The following is a 17,349-nucleotide window of genomic DNA, read 5'->3' on the forward strand; positions in this document are numbered from 1 at the left end:
CTCAGGGAAGCGAGAACATTCCTTAAAGATTAGTTTTGCAGAGACTTCTGGGACACAGACTCTGTCAACCTGGTTCACAAGCACACTGTGGCTCAGTGTGAAAAGGAAATGGAAGGGCCGGTGTTTTACTGCCAACTGTAAAACCCATTAACATCACTAAAATGAATTGGTCACAGCAGAACCTTCAAAACATTTTATGCTGCATATTTCACAAGGAACAAAAATAAGGTAAATAACAAGAAAGCAAATCAGAATCCCTGTTGTTTCTCAAAAACATGAAGCCAACTTGTGTTCTGAGACAACAACCTGCCTATAAGTTGAAAAACTAATGACCACTACAAATGTATTAATGTATTGGTTGTGTCACATCAGCCCCCCAACTTGATCAGCCAGGTTTTTTCACAACTATTGAGACTGCTCAAGTGTTGCAGGTGCTCTTAATTATATTTCTGCAGCAATAGCCTTGTATATAGACACATAGTTGCCATCTGAGGTCTACAGGTTCAATGATCTCTCATTCAGGTGATTTCTCCTAAATTCCTGTATTTTCACAGAATAGGAACAAGAACTAAAATATTTTTTATAAATGCCTATTCTTTTGCAAAAAAAAAAAAACAGTAAGTCCGCACAATGTAAGGCAAAGTGGGGTCAGGAACATCCTGAAAACCTTGGCAGAACAACCCCAGCCACAGCATGTAAACAAGTGTGGCTTCTGCCGGACGCCAGCTGGGCCTTATATTTTAGCATGAAGCTGTTGGCAAGCAGTGTCTGAACACTCTGCAGTTTGGACAAACAATGATTAAGCTAGATCTGGCAAAACATTTCAAGCGCTTTGTCACCAGGTCGTTGTCTACCCTTATGTTCCACCGCCTCCTGCCGGTCCTGGGGTCAGTCGCACATCAGAGAGCCTAGTAAGAAAGGGACCAATGGGCACTTCCAATGTGGCCTTAGAAAATGTTTAAATACAGTTGGCTGCCATTGAAGACTACCTTCTGTAAAAGCAAGCTGCCTGGCTATTACTTGATTTAGTAGAGTATAAATCACTACGCTGGTTTAGGAATGCAACCTCAAAAATCCTTAATACTTGCTCCATGTTAGTGGTTCCAAAACGACCGAAGCTTCATAATCAGCATTTGAGTTCCTACATAAACAGGTTTTCCTTACTCAAGAGCTATGCACACATAATGCTTCAAAACTCATTAACAATTACTACCTTTTATGCTTATCTGGTCTCTAGAGTTTAATTACACCAATGTGGTTTACAGTCACCTATATTTTACGAACATTTGTATTTCATGTAGCTCTGCAGTTGTGTTGTGTTTTTTTATGATTGCAAAGCAATTGCTAGACAGTGGGATGTCCTGGCATACCACAGCTAAATGAAAACCAGATACCCTCAAGAAAGTAGTCCATGTCCCCTGCTTCTTTCATTCTGATTGAACTGTGCTTTTCTTGTGAGTTGAAACACATTTGTAAAATATTCCAATACATGTATTCCTGTTCTTAGTATGGGCATAGACTTGCTACACTGCACAAGACAGAAAGCTCACTATTCTCCCTCATGCTTTCTCCTACATCCTTCTCTTCACTCCTCAAATGACTTCCTCACTCATAATTTCGTCACATGCACCACCTCAAGACATCTTAAGGACCTTGCTACCCGTCTCCTTAATCCTCACTACTAAGTCACCATCCAAACCTCCCACTATGGGGGAAGTTTCTTCCTCTTTGAGTGACACCTGGCTCCCGGCGCATTCGCAGTCTGGAGCAGATAAATTTAGTGGTCCATGGGTCCAAAAAAGGTGGAGACCACTGTATTAGAATCAAAGGGCCTGATTTATTAAAGCTCTCCAAGGCTAGATAGGATACACATTTATCAGTAAATCTGGGTGATCCAGAAAACCTGGAATGGATTTCTTCAAAAAAATTTGCTTTTTGCAAGCAAATGTTTTGAATCCTGGACTAGATCCATTACAGGTTTTGTGGTTCACCCAGCTTCACTGATGAAAGTGTATCCTATCCAGCCTTGGAGAGCTTTAATAAATCAGGCCAAAGTGCTGGCCTCCCCTATCCAATTTAAAGGTCTGATTTACAGATAGGCAATGAAACCTAATATAAAGACGGGTTCACAGCACCCATCCATAAACAATATAAAATGCATTAATACAATTTTAAAACTGTGAGCCATCCTGATCCTGAATAGTTGGTAACTAATGTGCAAAGACATTTTAAGGTTTAGGTTTAGGTTGAATCAAATCTAACCATTACCAAATGTTTTTAGCCGTATTGACACAAACAGTAACAAATCCCAGAAATATTTAAAACTAAGCCACATCCCAATACATTAAGTAATAGTGTATGCAATTAGCTAGGATGACAATATTGTTTTTAGGTTTTTGATGTAAGGTACATGAATGAATCGGTCTGGATAGTATCACTTTGACATATGTATGTAGCCCTAGATCTTTTCCTGTCTTATTTATGACAAATAAATAGAAAATAAACATTTTGGCTGCAGCTGAGCTTTCCACAGAAATTCAGACATAAAATTATTTCACAGGAGATGAAACTAAACGGAGGGCCTGAACCCCCACACAAATGTCTTCCTTTTCTGTAGTTAGCTGGGATAGGGTTACAACAAGCAGGGAATCCTCAATGTCTTTCACAGAATTAGGCCGCAACTAAGCCAGCAAAAATATTTACTGGTAAGTAGTTTCACAGCTTTCCATTCAAACCGCAGCAAGGAAACTTCCGTTTAATTTTTTTTTTAAAGGCTTGACACTTTACAAGGGGAAAAGACGGTGTAAAAGACTTCAGCAGGTAGAGGATATGTCTTGATTAAACACCACAGAAACACATCTGCAGTGGATGCAAAGTATCAAAATTCATAGCTGATCCTACATGTAAATAATGTGAAGTTTGTATAACAAATATATGAACATAAGTAAAATTTAAGCTGCAGAAGACTCCAAGGAGGACAAGTAACTAATCTGCATCAGTCATTAAACATGACAGTAAAAGGGCACCGAATAGTAAGAACATAATAGGAGAAAGTCACCCAATTGTTCATTAGCTTGTATAGGGCTGATGGTAGGTAGTAGATAATGGTTGCCCAATATGATCTCCCATGTGGCGGCACCTACAGACCCTGCTAGCTGGGAAATCATGAAGTAAACATAAATCTAAGATGCTAAAGCAAACCTAACAGAATATTGTTGCTTTCCAGAGAAAAGCAATGGGTATGGGTGCTGACTTACTCCTCTCTGCTTCAAAAATTTAACTCATTTGGTCATTAAACCAGTTCTTGTTCTGTTTCAATACAAAGCAGCGTTATGCACTCATGTATGGATATTAGATGGGTAGCTTGTATGGAATAATAGAAAGTGTAGAGATGTCAAAGGCCTTCCCAAAAGAGAAGTCTGGCTGAGCCGTCATAAAGTTGTTACTCCAATAGCCCAAGCTTTCTCACTTTCTATTACAAATTAGGGCAGCAGTTTTACATAGGAAGGATTAAGATAGATATGTGAACTTTTTACTAGAGTTCAGTTTAAATGTATTGCAAAAAGTACCAAAATTGAGATATCCATCTCCTATCACCTTATATGCAGCAGACTGGAGGTGGTCAGGACATCAGACAATAAAACTTGACCACATGGCATAACGCTGCCATGTAGCATTAAAAGGTACTTATAAAAAGAAAAAACCTTATTATTGTTCTGCTGCTCTGTTCAATCACAGGCGTACAAAGGACCTAAGATCAGGTTGTATTACTGTGTAGTGTTTCTCAATCTTTTTAATATGGGGGAACCCTAGGAATAATATTCAGGTCTTCAGGGAACCCCTGCTAGAATTACTATATCCTCTGCCCACAGCATATTAGTGTGGTGATCAGTAGAAGGAATTCCTCTTACATTGCTGGCCAGTTAGAAGAATGTCACCCTTACAGATCATTGGTGCCAGTTAAACTGACCTGAGAGGCACAAATTGATCAACAAACCCCTAGCAACCTCTGATGGAACCCTGGTTGAGAAAAACTGCTGTAGTTAGTAGGGAATCCTGCAGGGGTTTCTGAATCACAAAACAGAATTATAAACTATACATATGTTCATAAATATGTTTATTTGTAATCTTTAGCTATTTTGTTCCCCCATATTAGTTTTAGTGCAGTAATGCTCAAGCAGTCGGCAGGGTGAGAGCAGGATCAGCAGGGTGCCATTTGCAGTAGGTGAAAGAACTGCATTTGATTCTGCTGTCAACTTTGACTTGATAGCCAGTAACAACCCTGTGCATCTTAGAACAAGAATTAGGGAGCTACCATGTTGTTGGTTATCAACCTCTTTCCAACAGCAACAAAGGCTTAATCAATATTAATATTGTTGGACAAATGAAATGAGCATACACCTGCTAGCTTGTTTATTAGCTAGCTTTATAGAATGTCTATGTGCCTTCATGTACCGCAGCCGGGGGCTTCCATATTGTTGGTTACCAACCAACTGAACCAAGTACATGGTACATACTCTATTCAAACATCACTAACACTGGGGAATGCATTTTTTTTTAGTTAGATCTTACACTTTTTTTTACTAACTTTTGGGTGGTGAATTTAGAAATGACCCCAGTTTTTTGCGATCACATCCAGGTTTACGATACAGGGTACCCTCCATTTTTGTCCAAAAACATACAAATTTTACATGAAATTAAAAAATAATGAAATAACTTGAATGTACTGTTTATTTAAATTTCTTTTGTTCATACAAAGGATTTATTGTTACTCTATGACATTTTTTTTTTTACATTAAAACATTTGAAAATGAATCGGGTAAGTGGTTAAGGTAAAAATTTACGCTTATAGCTTTTCCTGAAGTGTTCAGTGTTAGTACAATTCCGCCGGATGCTCCAACAATAGTCAGCCATCATATGTACATCCCATCTACCCTGATACCATACTTCCATGACCTTCAAATCTTGGTGGAATCGTTTACCTTGCTCATCACAGACTGCACCAAGGTTTTCCGGGAAGTTAGAAAGATAGCTATGCAAAAAATGCACCTTTGATGCTCATTGTGCAACCAAGCATTTTGTATATCTCCAAGAGATATTTTCGACTTCTGACATTGTCCTGATGAGCTTCCTAATCTGTGGACCATCAAACACATCGGCCTTTATTTTTTCAAATGACAGGCTAGGAAATGCCAAAATTAGGTACTTTAAACAGTCTCCTTTAGTTGGCAAAGCTTTAATGAACTGCTTTATCAGACCCAGTTTCATTTGCAGAGGTGGGAATTTATTATTCTTTCTATCAAGTGGCTCCTGTTGAATGTTTGGATCACCTGGTTTTAGGGCAGATCTTGGAGACCAATTCCTTTCCACCCAATGCCTCTCATTAGCTTTGCTGTCCCACATGCACAGATAACAGGGATACTTGGTGTATCCGCGTTGCTGACCAAGTAGGAAGCATACCATTTTAAGGTCAACACAGATGACCCAATTGTGTTGGTGATATTGCAACAACTCAATGACTCCCTATATGTCTGCATATTCTTCACAAAGAGAAACTGATAGCCTATTGTGACTGACCCAAATATACTGCCATTGTGAAGGTGGACACACTTTAAGCTCTGCTTTGAGCTATCGATGATTAGTCGCTATTCAGTTGAGGTAAAGATTCAAATTCCCAATTCCTCCATTATACTGGGTATGTTATGGCAATACACAAAGCCACTGTCAGTTCTAAAGTACTGCAGAAATGCAATTTCTCTGGTTCGAAAGTACGATACCTTCGTTACTTTTTCAAGTAAGTTTTTCTCACGCAGTCTTGATGCTAGGAGTTCTGAAGCCTTCTGCCAAATCTCGTGCCAAATCACTCAACTCATGCTGATCAAATCCCTTATGAACAGAGTTCTCTTCTATTTCAAACTCTTCATCATTGTTGTCACCTAGTTTATCACCATAATCATGTTCTTCAAGAGAGGGTAGTGTAACGAAACTACTGGGATTTCATATAAATGAGCCACTGGGCCTATTGCCAAAGGTAGACTAGGATACTCTATGTTACATTTATTTTTCTTGTTATATCCTGAAGTTTTCACTATACAAAAGTAACAGTCACTGAAATGATCTTCTGGCTCTTGCCTAACCATAGGTATAAACCTAATGGCATCTTATCACTTGTTCCCTTTGTCCACATCCATAAACCCTCACCACACTGTTTGCACACCTTATGAGGGGCCCAAGACTTACCTTGATCACCAAGTTTAACTTTGAAATATGCTGAATAGGCTTGCACTTCAAATGTGCTGATGTTCGCCCTTTGACTGGGAATTTGTTCAAAGTTGTTCCCCAGTGTAATCAAGACTCTCACAGGAATTAGTGAGCCAGTTGGTACCTTGATAGATTAGATATTTTAAAAACAAACAGAACAACAAAAGTGTAAAGTGCAGAACTAAAGTTTAGGATTAGAAACAATATATGGGTGATAGTTTGAGGGGATAAAGATTGGGATTAGTACAATCTAGCAGTTTGCCAGACAATTTTGCACTTGATTGGTCGATTCTACTCCTACAATTGTTCTTCCAAAATAAAGCGATACAAAATAGAAATCCACGAGAGACCAAACACAACTAAGAAGATTCTTTATATCTGACAAAGTTACCATAACAATGACACCGGAAAAGTTCAAAAACCACATTATTGAAATGGTAGTAAAGAATAGTGTACCACTATCCTTTTCATAGCAAGCCTTTTTAGGCCTAAATGGAGAAATGGCAAAAAAACTTGGTATTTCTCTGGAAATAGAAAGTATAAGGAAACTTATAACTGAAGAGGCCAAATGTAAAAAGGAAGAACTACAAAAAGGTCTGAAGGGACATTTTGTCTTCATAAAATGGATGCACGTCACAGAGTCAATTATTTTGCTATAAATGTTAGATTTGTTGATGAAAAAAATAAAACAATAATGCGAACCTTGGGACTAAAGGAGACCCAGGCACATCACACCAGTGACTATCTTCAGAAGTTAGTGGAGGATGTTCTAGAAGATTTTGAAATTAAAAAGGAACAGATTCTATGTATTTTGACAGATAATGCTTCTAATATGTTGAGCACAACTGAGAAAATGAATAAAGTAGATGAAGAAAGTGACAGACAGATAATAAAGGAAGACAGTTCTGCAAGTATTAGAGAAAGTGAAAGGGAAGAGAATAGTGACATTTTGGATAACATTGTTGAAGAAGCATCTAAGCGTACTACTATTCAACATATTTGAATTGTGTGCTGTTTATAATCTGCAACTTGCAGTAGGAGATGGATTAAAAGATCGTCATGCAGCTACTCTAATTGGCAAATTTTAACAATAGGCAAAGTAACTGTTGCAGTCAGGGCCCCTAAAACAGATGCCATTTTGAAAAGACGTGCAGGAAAAGGAGCCATTTTGGATCAAACAGCACGCTGTGAAAGCACTTATCTGATGGTAAAGCGTTTGCTTGAACCAAAAGACTTTTCTTGAAAAACTGGACAATGAAAATGTTTTATTAACCCAAAACCAGTGGACACAAGTAAAAGCACTGGAAAATCTACTTTCTAACCCCTTTACTGTCACCAAGAGCTTGCAATCTGAAGATTTAACACCTGGTAAATTCTTCTTGAAATGGAAGAGCTTGATATATTGCCTGAACAAAAGTGCATGGTTAATATCTGATGGCATTGTATCAATGAAGAAAAGAGAATTTCTGGAACTGGATAATCAAATTGAGCGATGACCAGAATGATACTGCAAAAAAGGCCCTCTATGATGTACCAGTTCGTATGAAGGGATTACTACCCGAAACACCACCACTGGTTGAAGCTATAAGCACTGGTAACTCAGGATCATCCTCTTCAAATGAAAAATTAGACTTTGATTCCTACTTGGACAAAATGGAACTTTCAACAGTAAAGCAACGTTGCATATGCATGAAAGATAAACAACCAGAAAATGTCCAAATAAAGAGATTCTAGCAGGAGTTTTTTAAAGAATTAAAGGACGTAGAAAAGTATGATCGCTCATTGAAATTGACTGTAGAAGAAGCCATCCTTGTTTATTCAGAGATTATTAGGGATGTGGCTAGAACCATAACATCAATGCCACCCACCCATGTCAGTGTTGAAAGACTATTTTCAGCTCTAAAAATAATCAAGTCACATTTAAGAGCTTCTATAAAAGAGGATCTGGCAGAAACAATTCTGTTTCTTAGAACAACACTACATTTAGTTAGTTTTCAATTGCTTTTAACAGCTATTCTACTATTACTACAACTATATATTCCAGTTTATTATATAAACTGTTTTAGGTTTTCCAGCTTTTGTTTTTGAAGTTAAACTTTGTTTTTGTTTTAAAACTACCATAAAATGTGGTTCAAATTTTTAAACTGGTAAAGTTTCTGTTCCTGATTTTTATGCATGCCATGCTGCTACTTTATAGCCACTTGATAAAAACAATAAATAAAACCTTATTGTTTTCATTTTTTTGTCTTTTTTTAAACTGACCAATACAGTTGAGCATCAGCTTCCTAACCAGTAGTTCTGTGGTTAAATGGCGTATATGTTGCCTTCCTTCAATCAACAAGGAAAATACATTCGCTTTTTATAGGGTTTCTCATTTTATCTTTTGCAATTTCACAAAAAAAATTTTCACCCTTGTCAAAAAATTATTTTGCATTCAAACTTCACAAAAAAATTTAGACCCCCTAATTATTCATAAATCAATAAATTTTTTATAAAATTAAATATAACACAATATTTTTGCCATAAAAGTTTTTCTCAAGAAATAATAAATAAAAAAATGATTTATTAATCATTAATGCTTTCCCCTCCCTATTTAGGCAAAAAGCTAATCATTTTGTATAATAATTTGAGCAATCCTGCTCGCTTATTGTTAAAAATACACTATTGATGCTTTCTAATAGAGCAACCGAATTATTTAGCCTATTTCGTCTTACTACTTCTTTCCATTTAGAGAACATGTTCTCAACAGGATTAGGAAATGGAGAGTATGGTGGTAACAATAGGAGTTGGTGTCCCTTACTTTCAACAAATTTCTTTACCTGGCTAGTTTTATGAAAGGGGACATTATCCATAATGAGGATGGCATGCTGAACACTGTTGAAACATTTAAAATCTCATCAATAAAATTGAGGAATGCTTCTTGATTAAATGCTCCTCCTTGTGACAAAGTGGAGGGTCCCATTTTTATTCCTCACACAACAAATTGAATAATTTCTGGAACGTACTCCAGCCACAACATGCACTGCCCTTTGCCCAAAAGGAGATCTTCCCCTTTTGGTTCTCATTGAGATGTTAAAACCTACCTAATCAAGAAAGTAGATGTTTTTCCATCTTTCTTAGCAATGAGATCAAGGATTTTGTTAGCATAGCTAAGCCTTTCTTGAAGAGAGTGGAAATCATTGCACCTTGCAGGATTCTTTTTAATGACCATTGGAATTTATCAATGCATCTATCTATTGTTGAAATAGATACATTAATTCCAAATTTGGCAAATAACTGATCCTTCATTTCCCTGAGACTTAATCCCCAATCTTCAGTCATTAACTTGCGTAACTCCTCCTTATGGGCTTCATCCAACTTTGAATTTATCAGACCTTCTCTTGGTAATTTTTCCACTCTACCAGAAGATTCATAGATCTATAGTCTAAATTAGAAAACATAATAATTGACAAATCAATAATTTATTTTCATATATTTTTATTAATGTTTCTTGAGAAAAACTTTTATAGTAAAAATATTGTGTTATATTTAATTTTATAATAAATTTATTGATTTATGAATAATTAAGGGTCTACATTTTTTGTGAAGCTGCAAAAGTGTGATGTTTGAATGCAAAAGTGTTAAGATAACATGAGAAACCCTCTAAATACAGAGGAGTCGGAGTCGCCGGGACCAGAAACTGACAAAGGATTTATTTGCCGACTCCACAGCCATGTCCACAACTACATTTTTAGTGAATGGCTGTCAGCATGGCAGTCACAACACCTCCTCCATACCAGCTGACATTTTTAGTTCTTTAAGGAGACCTTGCAATCTAATGAGATAGAGAACACCCAAACCAACCACTTTGCCAGTTCTGACTGAAATTCCAAATACCACCAAACTGCATCTGTAATTCTTATTTTGCCTGGCCTAAAGTCGTCATACCCTGGGCCCCAGCAACGTGGGAGATGGGACAGGGCTAGACATTAACTAATTGTATCCAGCAGCAGACAGTCTTGAAACATCACAGATGGTTTCAGAGATGTGAACCCCAGGAGTCCTGGCTATAGACTAAACACTGGGAGATATTAAAAACAGAAAATAGCTGAACACTCCTCCCCTACATACACAATCACAGGGAACCCCACAGAAGCAGTACATATGTCCTCTACATGTCCATGTAGAATTTGTTTTGTTGCTGACTTGTATGCTGGAAACTTTTTCCTTTGCAATGTTCTGCAAAATGCCTGTCTGTGTGAACCTTAGGCAATAGATTTGCTTGTTTTTGGTTTTCTGCCCTGTCCATCTCCATGCTTTTGGCCTAAAACTATAAGGAGTGGCCCCATGGATCAACTAGAAGGAAATAGAGGCAGGGTTAGCTTTGTTGAGATTTTTCATGACAAGAAGTTGACATACTCCAAAAGTTACACAAGCATAACGGAGGACAACTTTAAGTACCTGCAGACCTGTAAAGCAACTAATTAGAGCTGTAAAGCAAACCAACCTTAGATTTGACAGCTCTTTCAAGTGCCTGCACTTTGGTTTATCACTCTTCAGGAATGCCCTGAGAGGCCTGTATTATGCAAAAATCGACTTTATATCGTCAACGATTGGCCCCTCCCCTTCTTGCTATATGGCATACAGACATTGGCAAGAATATCAGCATTACGCTGATACCTTCCTAAATGTATGAATATCCATAACAATATATAATCATAACATACATTATTTCATTTCTAAGACCCAGACAGACAGTTCAGTAAGTAGAAAAACAAATTTCTGCGGGGGAATGACTAAGGCCCCCTCGTCTGGTCTCAACAGGCAGATTGTATCTCTCATACAAGGCACAGAAGTCTTTTAGTGAATTTGCGCCTCCCCACTGGGGGATACGTCTAGATCGACCCCATAAATCAGGTCCAAAAGACCTATGGTTGGCGCAGAACAAGCCTTTTGCTGAAGAGGAAAAACCACACACAAGCACACAAAGACACAAAGCATGGAACTGAGATTAACCCCCGTATAATCAACCAACTTTAACGAAAGGTGCTCCCAAGGGTCCTGCTTCAGCTGTAATTTGGGATGGGAATGTAAGGATTTAATTAATTACTATCAAGATGAGACATCAGACGATAATGGTAAAAACAAATCTGAAAAAACGATTTGTGTTTTCCCAAAAAGTGTTCTTTCTCTTTTAAAACAAACCATACGCAAAATACAACATAAATTTGGTAATTCCTTTTAACTCCCGACAGAATAAAGAAAGATTACAACCTTGGGCAGATGTTGGTTTTAGGAAGATTCTGTTTGGTTACCAGTGTGTAAAAAATCTCCATAAAGGAGACAGGAGTCAAAAAAACAACTGACAGAGCAACTAACCCCTCCCTACTATATCCAAAAAAAAAAAAAAATACACATGTATGCTAAAGTTCCAATAAATGATTCTGTATTTATTTATTACTGATATGTAGTCAGGCCCCCTTAAAAGGTAAAGAACATTACATTTTTTTTAATTGTTCTACGGCTGCAACCTTGTAGAAAGCAACATGGAAGATTTGTATGGCTGCTCTCACACACACAGAATTGCGGTCCTGGGCAGTCTCACTCTCCCTCTAAAAAGTGCTTCAATGAACAATGCATATGATGCCTATTGTTTGTGACCCCCCTTTGAAAAGTTTGTTCTTCACTTCCTGTTTTATCTCATATGGATCCCTCTACAGGAAATAAAGTTAATACTCACACAGGTACATAAAAGTTAGGTCACAATCCTTCCTACTCTATCCAATATTAAAAAAAACAAAAATAAAAAAACAAAAGTCTTTTGCCAAGAGTTGGACTCTCATTGAACTCCATGGTAAACAAATATTGTATGAAAAAAATAGGCATGAGAATTTGGAGCTTCCAGGTAAAAAAAAAAAAACTCTGAAGCCTTAAGTGGAGACAGCAACATGTAAAAAACACATCCCACAAATAATTGTTTTTCTCGCCAGAAAAATAGTTTCCTTTTGAGCTATCACTTCCCAGAAGACAGAGATATGAGCAATTCCGCCCTCTAATAAAACATTTTATGCAGATGAAACACATTAAACTCTGCAGAGCTGCCATGTCACATTTCAGCAGCACAAGCAACAAAAACAATCTGACATAAAAAAGCTTAAGGGAAGAGTTTATTCCAAAGACAATGTGGAAATTAACCCAGGTCACTGTAGTAAATCATCTTTTATACATGCTGGTGACTGCTGCTTATTTAAAGGATTCTGCTGTAATTAAAGTGAAACTTTAGAACATATTCAGTGATGATATCATTGCATGTTAATAATGGTATGGTAACGTGTTTATAGGTATGAGCTGTTGCGGTGTGTATTGTTTACAAGGCTAGGCCCTAAAACCATGGTAATGGTACTCATCTGATGGGCAACTATAGGAGAAAAAAATGTGGTTAGTTATCTTCCTATTGATACTCAAAGACAAAAGCAAACTCTTTCAGCACCAATCTTTTAGAATTGGGCTACCTGCTTATAAATGAGCCTCTTGTGAATTTCTCCAAGACACAAAACTTGGAGTGACATGCACTCCAGCGGCAGCCACTGACCTTTCTCAGGGTCAGTCTGTGCAATATGTGTCACAATGGTGACACAAAGAGGGACACAGAGAGATAGTGTTGTTGCCTTAAAACATGATGCACAGGAGATAAGTATTTCTAATGCAACATCCTTATTTTTACTGTAGTTCCTGTCTTGTTTACACAAATCAATGGATTCCCTGTCTAGGGGCTGCATTTCTCTGCCAATACTCAGTCACCTAGCTCAAAAATTGCAAAACCACTGTGAGCCACTAAAAAGCAATCAAAGGAGAAAGTGTATGTAATAAACAAAATACAACGACTCCAACTTACCTGTATCATTTTAAACTTAAAAAAAAAATTCTTCAAAACATATTCACAGGATTTTTCACATCAGTCATATTATATTCAATGCAATAGCAAAACACATTTAAAGACTTGCTCTTGTCGACATGCAGAGGATAACAATGCCTGTACATGACAGATAACACACTTTTGTATTAGAATATGCTAACTTCATTATTGGAAGTAACACTACTATGAACAGACATCTTTTTTTTTTGTTTTGTGCAGAGATTGGTCCCCTGCCAAAACCTCCATACCAATGCTTGTTGAAAGAGGACATCTATCCCCAGCATAACTGTGGCTGACAACTTGGTTTATAAGCAATACATACTTGCATCACCTTCCTAAGAATCCTTGACACACTTCTATGGGGAATCCAGCAGGGCGAGTACATGTGCTCTCTGCTCCCAATGGGCTGACATTATCTGCTTGCAAGAAATACATTTTTCTCTAAATATTTTCATTCCTCATACCCTACCATTTACATGGTTAACTTTATTATCAAAACAAGCACTGTTTTAAAGAAATCAGTCCTTTTCTGCCTCATAAATATGATCTCTGACCCTGAAGATAGATTCCTCCTTATACCCGGACACCTAAATGATGCTTTACTCACTATATTTTCATATTATTCACCAAATTCCAAACAAAGGTTTTTTTAAAACAATTTTTACAGGTAGTTGAAACACACGGTGAAGGCACTTGTACTTATTAGGAGGCGCTCTCTGGACTTACGATCCCAGGCAATGCCCCACGGCATGCCCCATGCACTCGTGATAGCACTGGGGGTTCAGGATCAGTGCCCTGAGGGTTGCAGAATCCCTGTAGCTGGGTTTTTTCCCTCTGCATCCACTGCACTAGGCCGCACAGCTGAGGGAAATTGGAGCTGTGTGCAGTTGATTAGCTGAGTGGTTCCTAATCAATCCCTTGCTGTCATTGGCTTCTGGGGCTTTATAGCCTCTCTGCTCTATGTCAGATGTGCCTGTTAAAGTGTCTGCTGGGCTTACCTGTGTTGGAGTGATTTCTCTGTTACTGACCTGTGCCTTTTTCTTACTATCCTACTATCCTTCTTACTATCCTTACTATCTGAACTCAAACTGGGCCGACCTCTGCTTGTGACCCTGACTCTGTTTTTGCCTTTCCCTTTGTACTTCGCTTGGTACACTAATCTCCTTTGTTTTTGACTTTGGCTTGTTTTTGGATTTCCCGACATTTTGGTCTCTGTACTGCAGGCTCGGGGTCAACTGCCGGCCTATCCTTTGCGCACCAAGCCCTGGGGGCAACCGAGTGCTGGGAGACACAACCAGTCTCCCGAGGCTGAGTGGGGGCTGCTATAGGCCTTAGATTGGGGGACTGTTGCCTGGGGAATACCGGTACTGACCTGGGCCTAACAGTACTGTGCGGGGATTCTAACATGACACTCATTCCATCCCTAGACAAGAGAGGACCATCTTTAATATCTCCCCATCCCCCCAGGGACAATGTTGCACCACAACTACGGGCTTTAATATCCAAATATTCATTAGTTGATTGGTGGCGTGAACTCCACTCAACTAAGTGTGATTTTAAACATTTTTCTCATCCACACCAACTTTTTTCTAGAATAGATGACAATTTTGTCACGGCACCCTCTCTTCCCCTATTCTCCTCCTGCAAAATAGTACTAATACCATGGTCTGAACACAATGCAATCTTAACAACTTTCTCCTCCTTTTATCAAAAACCTTCTGGCTATAATTGGTCCCTGAACACCTCTCTTTTGAGTGATCCGGCCCTTTTCCAAAAAGTTCAATCATCACTACAAGAATATTTTACATTAAAATGCCACACCTGATATCACCTCAGATATACAGTACTTTGGAATGGACATAAAGCTGTAATAAGGGGTCGTACTATACAATTGGCTTCCCAACACAAAAATGAATGTAGCGCTTTGCTTTTTCAGCTAGGACAAGAATATGAAGCCCTGTCGGACTTACATAAATCAGATCCAACACCTGAACTTAACTTGAACTTAAGAATTCAGCTGGATTTGTGTCCAACCCATAGGGCGCTGGACTAAAAACAAATTAAAGGCAAAAAACCCAACTCCCTATTAGCAAATAGGCTCAGAAAAATAAACAACTCTTTCTATCCAATTAGACTGAAAGTAGGCCCCACTAACCTGATTAGTAACCCAATGGTATAGCTACCTAATCTTTTAACTATTCTAAACACCTTTCAAATATCTGGTCTCCAAATTATTCATAATAAACGTTCAGCACTAAATATTAATTTACCCAATTTGCTAGTAACTCATCTCTAAGAATCCTTTCCTTATCGTTTGGAACAATCAAAATTAATATATTTAGATATATATATATATATATATATATATATCTCAAAGCTTCCTATAAAACAGTCTTTACAGCAAACTACCCCGCCTCAATACGTCAAACCAGAATACTCTTAGAAATCTGAAAAAGTGCCAGATATCATGGATAGGACGTATAGCGTCAGTGAAAATGTCACTCCTAGCCTAAATTTTTATATTCTTTCAGGCTACTTGGGATATAATTTCCTCCTCACTACTAACGTATAATTCAAAGAATGATTCTCAATTTTATCTGGGGAAATAGTAGGCCATGCATTTCTAAAACTACCCTGATCCAACTGAGGAAAGATAGAGGCCTCTCTGTACCAAATATCTATAATTATTACATAGCAGCACAATTATCTAATCTTTCAGTATACCATACTGAAACAGATACACATTTACGGGTTAGCCATAGAAGCAGCAGAAATATCTCCCATTCCCATAGATGGTAACCTATGAATCACAGCAACATCACAAGGTCATTTATCTAATCCAATATTGGAACATACGTTACAAATATGGGATAAACATAAAAATGCAGCTGGTCCAATATCTGCCCATGAACCTCTGGCACCTATCTTCTACAATCAATCATTTTCTCCAGATTATGAGAATTATTTGACCTTCAAATGGTGCAGAACACATAATTTGAAAAAGGTCTAGAATATGCTGTCTACAAGGTATTAGGAGTTTTGCACGAGAAAAACAATTTTCCAACAAGATATTCTGTTATTTGCAAATTTAACATTATGTAATTGAAACTTGTAAAACTATACCTAACCCGTTATAGATAACCAATTTTGAAAACATTTGCAGACTATATTACCTAACCCAAAAGGTAACAATAATCTACAGTGCTCAACCCAGACATTTTTTTAAGCTGGTTACACTGGGTGGGAAGAAATTGTAGGTGGGTGGCAGCCCCTGTATTGAGATCAAACTCTTTAGTAACCACCCAAAAACAGCCGGGTGGGTGCTGAAAAGTACTGGGTGGTGCGCCCAGCTAAAAGGGCCTGGGGAGAACCCTGAATCTATAATTCTTTATTCAAAGGTACAACATCTAAACCTCATACCTACATCTCAAATTGGGAAACTGATCCACAATTTAAACTGGACCCCAAAATGTGGCAGCAAATATGGGATAATATAACCATATGTTTTTTCACTAGCAATGCTACTAAAACAAACTATTAATGTGTTGGTTTATGGTACCTACCAGACTGTGTACATTTTCGACCACTTCCATGTGTTTTAGAAAGTGCTCAGGTAAAGGCACACTATTTCACATCTGGTGGTAGTGCAAGAAAATACATAAGTTATTGATTGATGTGTTTAAACTAGCTTACACGGTACTCCACGGTAAGATCCATACCAAAAGACCCTAAGGTAGCATTAATAAATGTTAAACCTGAAAATTGTATGTTTTTCCAATTTTATCTACTACAATAAACTTTTACAGCAGCTAAGCAGGTGTTAGCTAAAGCTTGGAGTTCAACAACACCAACTGTAACACAGGTGAAAAAGAAAATGTCATGGTATCTTAACTAATGAAAATATGTCTGCTATTCTACATGACAAATTCCAGAAAATATGGAAACCATGGATTACACACTATTTACCTACTAATTTTGATAGGTCACCATAGTTCTCCCCAGAGGTTTTTAGCCAGTTGCTCCGCCCGGCTGCTTTGAATACCCCGCCCAGCTCTCGGCAGCTCTCATCCTCGGATGCACGGATCTCAGTGAGGCTGCTCTGAGCTCTATGTCAGGCGTTCAGAGGATTGCTGCCGATGAGAGGTGAGCACACCTCATTCAGTTCAGCTCTCATGTGAAAGAGACACAGGCAG

The 17,349-nt window shown here is 38.0% G+C and overlaps 1 protein-coding gene across 3 annotated transcripts in view; it reads right to left on the reverse strand.

Annotated features, from left to right (window-relative positions):
• EXD3 (exonuclease 3'-5' domain containing 3) overlaps positions 1-17,349 on the reverse strand; it is a 234,500-nt gene that overhangs the window by 184,482 nt on the left and 32,669 nt on the right. The window lies entirely within an intron of this gene.

The sequence above is a fragment of the Pyxicephalus adspersus genome, chromosome Z (genome assembly GCF_032062135.1).
Source record: "Pyxicephalus adspersus chromosome Z, UCB_Pads_2.0, whole genome shotgun sequence".
Classification (NCBI taxonomy): Eukaryota; Metazoa; Chordata; class Amphibia; order Anura; family Pyxicephalidae; genus Pyxicephalus; species Pyxicephalus adspersus.